The sequence below is a fragment of the Sesamum indicum genome, unplaced genomic scaffold, assembly GCF_000512975.1.
Source record: "Sesamum indicum cultivar Zhongzhi No. 13 unplaced genomic scaffold, S_indicum_v1.0 scaffold00119, whole genome shotgun sequence".
NCBI classification, from domain to species: domain Eukaryota; kingdom Viridiplantae; phylum Streptophyta; class Magnoliopsida; order Lamiales; family Pedaliaceae; genus Sesamum; species Sesamum indicum.
In genome coordinates this window covers 603,850-610,441 of record NW_011628048.1, presented here as the reverse complement: position 1 = coordinate 610,441, position 6,592 = coordinate 603,850, and positions in this window count along the sequence as shown.

Here is a 6,592-nt window from a genome sequence, read left to right as displayed (position 1 = left end):
ACACAGAACCAGGAGAGATCATCAATGAATTTGTCCATTACTACCAAAACCTCTTGGGCGGTAACAGAAGAAAGATACTTATAGATATTGGATTTCTCAGACCGTGGGCTAGGCATATTCTTTCTAATGAAGAGGCTAGCCAACTTATTTCGACTTTCACTCCGGATGATGTGAAGCAAGCGGTTTTTGATATAGCAGAAGACAAGGCACCGGGGCCTGATGGGTATTCATCTGGCTTCTTTAAAGCAGCATGGCCAGTGGTGGGACAAGAAGTTACAAAGGCGGTACTAGACTTCTTTAGAACCGGCAAATTACTCAAGCAAGTCAACTCCACAATTTTGGCTCTAATCCCAAAGGTACACACTCCTATGACTGTTGGAGATTATAGACCAATTTCATGCTGTTATATAAAATCATTGCAAAATTACTTGTCCAACGGTTAAGTGTGGTTCTGGACAAGATAATCAGTCCCTGTCAGGGAGCGTTTATTCCAGGGCGTAGCATTGGGGACAATATTTTATTGGCACAGGAATTGTTCACAGGATATAATCAGATGAGGTTACCACCTCGGTGTGCCCTGAAAGTTGATATTAGGAAGGCCTACGATACGGTGGAGTGGGAGTTCCTACTAGCAGTCTTGCAATTGTTTGGCTTCCCACAAACATTCACAAAGTGGATTGAGGAGTGTGTAACGATGGCCTCATTCTCAATTGGGCCTAATGGAAACCCTCACGGTTTCTTTGCAGGAGCACGTGGATTAAGACAGGGAGACCCACTATCCCCCTATCTTTTTGTTCTCGTTATGGAAGTATTGCATTTGGGATTTTTGCAACTCATCGAGCAGGATATGCAATTCATTTACCATTGGAAATGTGAGTCGGCCAAAGTATTCCAGCTGCGATTCGCTGATGACCTCCTGCTTTTCTGTAGAGCTGACTTGGACTCTCTCAGAGTCCTCAAGATGGTATTGGATCGATTTGCAGAATGGTCTGGACTTCGGCTGAACGTACATAAAAGCCATGTCATTATATCCCGATCAGCGCAAGGATGGAAGGATCAGATTTTAGCAGCTATGGGGTTCCAGGAGGGCCACCTACCAATGAGGTACTGGGAATCCCCTCTTCTATCTTCCAGATTGTCTATAGCCGATTGTCAGCCACTTTTATTGAAAATTGATGCTCGTATTAAAGGCTGGGAGGGGATTTCATTATCATATGCGGGACTCGTACAAATCATTAAATCCGTACTATCAACAATGAGCATATACTGGGCATCTGCATTCATATTTCCAAAGGCTATTATTAAACAAATTGAGAAACGACTCAGAAATTTTCTGTGGAAAGGCACGTATACATCGGGATACGCCAAGGTAGCGTGGAAGGATGTGTGCAAACCGATTGTGGAAGGAGGCCAAGGAATTAAGGATATCGGTATACTTAACCGCGCCTTAATGGCAAAGAAGCTTTGTGATGTTATCAGATGTGACCGAACATCTATATGGGTTGAGTGGTTGAAGCATGGAAGACTGCGCGATAACTTAATTTGGGCAATTAACGAGAAGGGTTGATCATGGGGATGGCGAAAACTGCTTCGACTCCGAAGTTCCATACTACCTATGACGGAGTTTCTCATTGGGGAGGGACGAACATTCTTCTTGTGGAAGGATCCATGGCACCACTTGGGCGCCCTAATTGCTAGATTCCCACGAGGACCAAGTCTTTTGGGACTTGATGAATCCGCCAAACTTCAAGTAGTTATTGATGAGGGACAATGGCAGTGGCCTTTTATAACTGATTTGGAATGTATGGAGATCATCTACACATTACCTCAGATTCACGAAGGGGACGACAGGATCAACTGGAGATTCCCAGAGGGACGACTCACCACACAATCACTATACAGACTTTTCTGCCCACCTGGACCAAAAGTAGGATGGTCTTCACTACTATCTGGTTCATTGAAGATCCCCAGACATAATTTCATCCTTTGGTTAGCAATTCAGGAGAAGCTACCGACTATCGATAAAGCTTGGATGACCCACTTAGGTGGATGTATCCTTTGTGATGAGGGTACAACGGAGACACACACTCACATGTTCTTCCGATGTCAATATAGCAGAAGATGCCTTGCAGCTGTACGCCAACATATTCGATTCTCTTGGCCCAATCGCGAGTGGAAAAGAGACGTGGAATGGGCTTCGAGGAAGTGGAGGGGAAAGCATATCGTTAATATTGCTTATCGAGCCTTACTTAGTGCATGTATGTACCACATTTGGTGAGAGAGGAACCTGAGACGCTTTGAACACACCCAACGGCCAGAACGTGTATTAGCTACCTGCATAGTTGATGATGTTAGACAGAGAATACTTAGTATTAATCTATCATGTTCAATTAGCACATGTGCGCTCTATAGACTTTGGCGTATCCCTTGGTCTGTCGAGGGAGACACCACTTGATTGTTGTACTATACTCCTTTTTATTTAATGAAACTTACCTTTACCCAAAAAAAAGAAAACCCAATTGTAGGATTTCCATCACAAGCACGAACAGGTATGGCGATAGAGGGTCACCTTGCCGAAGCCCTCTGGCCCCCTAAAGAAACCTTGGGGTTTTCCATTCAGCCCAACAAAAAATGAGGGGGTTGTAATACACGCCTCAATCCACTTCACAAAAGTAGAAGGGAACCCAAAGAACTCCATCACAGCAATCATGAACTCCCACTCCACCGTGTCATATGCCTTCCGAATGTCCACTTTTAAAGCACACTAGGGTGGTAGACGGGCCTGGTTATATCCTGTAAAAAGTTCTTGTGCCAACATAATATTGTCTCCTATACTTCGTCCGGGCACAAACGCCGCTTGGCATGGACTAATTAGTTTGTCCAGTATCATACTGAACCGTTGGAAAATGAGCTTGGCAATAATCTTATACAAAATATTACAGCAACATATAGGACGAAAATCACAAACAGTCATAAGGGATTGTACCTTTGGTATGAGCGCCAAAATTGTAGTATTTATCTATTTCAGAAGTCGGCCCGTATTAAAGAAGTCTAGCACTGCTGAAGACACCTCCTGCCCCACTATAGGCCATGTAGCTTTGAAAAAGCCTGATGAATATCCATCCAGCCTCGGTGCCTTATCCTCAGCAATGTCAAAAACCGCTTGAATGGCAAGAGTAACGAGCAAGCGTCCTCGTCACTTAATAAATGTCTAGCCCAAGGTCGTAGGAACCGAAGGTCTATCATAGTTCGTTGTCATTTCCCACCAAGAAGGTTTTCGTAGTACGTGACAAATTCATTTACTACTGCTCCTAGTTCTGTGTGAATGACTCCATGATCATCATTGATTTGTAGTATTCTCCTTGTTGATCTCCTTTGAGCAATCTTTCGAAAGAATACCCGGGAGCACTGGTCACCCCCCTTCATCCACTGCATTTTAGCTCACTGTTGGAGCATAATCTGTTCAAGCTTGATTGCTTTAGCGAGTACTAACCGACAGTAGTGTTCCAGCTGCAAGAATATTTCATCCCGCCTATTTGAACTAACAAGCATTTGCGCCATCTCAAGAAATCCTTTGGCCAATTGGACATTATGTGATAAGTCCCCCTTGTTCCTCCTCTGCTCTCTAACCACCGGTTTGAGTGCTTTGAGTTTCCTTGTTACCGTATACATAGGCACCCCTATGATGTTATGCTGCCAAATCCGCTATACACTGTACCCTTGTCAGGCAGCATTCATCCCGGGACGAAGCATTAGTGACAACATTATGCTAGCCCAAGAACTGTTTATGGGATATAATCAGGCGCGACTCCCCCCAAGATGTGCATTGAAGGTGGATATCAGGAAGGCCTATGACACGGTTGAGTGGGACTTCCTTGTGGCGACTTTACAACTATTTGGGTTTCCACCAACCTTCACAAGGTGGATTGAGGAGTGTATCTCGACGACCTCTTTTTCGGTTGGTCTTAATGGAACTCCACATGGGTTCTTTGCTGGAGCTAGAGGTCTACGTCAAGGAGATCCTTTATCCCCCTTCCTGTTTGTGCTTGTTATGGAAGTTCTGCATGTTGGTTATATGCAATTAATTGAGCAGGATATGCAATTCAAATATCAGTGGAAGTGTGAGCCAGCAAGGGTATTCCAATTGGGATTCGCGGATGATCTCCTGCTATTCTGTAGAGCTGATTTGGACTCTGTTAGAGTCCTTAAGGTGGGACTGGACCGATTTGCAGAATGGTCGAGCCTCCGGTTGAATATTCAAAAGAGTCACATTATTATATCCCGGTCTGCACAAGAAAGGAAAGATCAGTTGCTATCGATCTTGGGATTTCAGGAGGGACATCTCCCGATAAGGTACTTGGGCCTCCCTTTAATTTCATCTAGATTGACTATATCTGACTGTCAGCCACTTCTGTCCAAAATTGATGCACGTATTGCGGGATGGGAGGGTATGTCGTTATCATATGCTGGGCGGGTACAAATCATTAAATCTGTACTTTCAGCATTGAGCATTTATTGGACTTCTGCATTCATACTTCCGAAGGCGATCATTAAGGAAGTAGAGAAACGCCTTAGAAGGTTCCTATGGAAAGGCACCTCAATGACGGGTTAAGCCAAAGTTGCATGGAAGGATGTATGCAAACCAGTTGGGGAAGGAGGCCAAGGAATAAAAGATATTGATGCACTTAACCGAGCACTAATGACTAAGAAGTTGTGTGATATCATTAGATGTGACCGAACGTCTATCTGGGTTGAGTGGCTATAGCGCGGACGACTACAAAATAATTCCATTTGGAGTGTTGACGAGAAGGGTGGATCGTGGGGTTGGAGAAAGCTGCTTCGTCTACGTAGCCTTATCCAACCAATGGTGGAGTGTCGTATTGGAGATGGGAGGACTTTCTATCTTTGGAAGGATCCATAGCATCACCTTGGCCCCCTGATTTATCGATTTCCATGAGGACCGAGTTTACTTGGGCTTGATGAATCTACCAAACTCAATACGGTTATTGATGAGGCCAATGGCACTGGCCCCTCATCACGGATTTGGAATGCCTTCAAATTATTTATACACTACCCCAGATTCATGATGGAGATGATAGAATCATTTGGCATTTCCCGGATGGCCGACCCACAGCCCAAGTCCTGTACAGACTTATCTGCCCGCCTGGACCGAAAGTAGGTTGGACTTCACTACTTTCGGGTTCGCTAAAGATCCCACGACATTGTTTTATCCTATGGATGGCTATTCAGGAAAAACTACCAACAACAGACAAACCTTGGCTCACACACATTGGAGAGTGTATTCTATGTGATGAAGAAGCAACCGAGACGCATAATCACTTATCCCACCAAAACGCACAACGTGCATGTCATTGGGACATTCGGCTAAGGATTGTGCACTGAAAAAACAACTAAATCACAGAAAGAAAGAAAAAAAATGGAATTCAAAAATTCTCTCACTAAAAATTCTCTCTGTACTACGCACACCACTACACTATCAAAGACACACTAATGTCTCTTCCATGCAAATCGCCGGAGAGGTGGAGGAGGAAGATGATTCGCCGGCCGAGGGGGATGAAGGGAAACTGATTGGCCGTTTTGAGAAGGACGGTGACGGAAAAAATCGTTTTTACGGCGAAAAAATTGCAGAATCGGATCTTGGGTTTTGGACCGGAAAATTTGAAATTTCACCGGCGCTGGAGAAGATGCAGACGTCTGAAAGTGATTTGGGGGTAAACAGTAAGGATCTATTGGTGACAGAACGAGTTTTGGGGGCGAAAACTAGTTCTAAACTCAGACGCCATTTTTAGAAACGAAAGGTCGCGCATCAATATCTCGCCGGATTCTCACATCTCTCCGGCCATTAATGATAACGATGGGTCTGTAGAGATAGCAGAAACAGTTCTGAAGGAAAGAAACACGATCTTAAGCACTGAACCGTTGACATTAGAGGCGCCGCCAAAATTAGGGTTTCGACCTTCATCTTCCAACAATGGCGGACTTGAGGAAGAACCTTTCAATCTTGATGAGTTCTTGAGACTGGCACATGCTATAATCGATGAAGGAGACAAAAACGCTATTATGGCATTGAGAGAACTCAAATCTAAATGGACGAAGAGATTTCGTTCGAAGTCGCACTCACTCACAGATTTGGGTGAAGCTCCACCAATGGTGGCTAGCCTGCGTCGGGCTTTGAGGTGTGTGAAACCAGTGAGAACAGTCTCTACATCAGAAAATAGAGGGATGATAACTACATCGCAACAGCAGAACTCAGATTTACCGGCGTCTAGCGGTAACTTGGCCAGAAAACGAATGGAAGAAAGAGGAGATCGATCTGCATCAATTTCCGCAGCTGCTTGTTCATCTTCTCCGATGAACCAGGCGCCGCCAACCTATGGTCATACTCCGGCTATGAACAGTGCAGTTTTGGACGGAAAAGATGAGCCGCCGGTGATCAGATGGACGGTTATGGCGCCGGAAAAATCTGCAGCAAGGGATGATGTCATGCATGATGTCATGAACAGGGCTGATGTCATGCATGATGTCAAGGGAAGGGTTGATGTCATGCATGATGTCATGGATAGGGCTGATG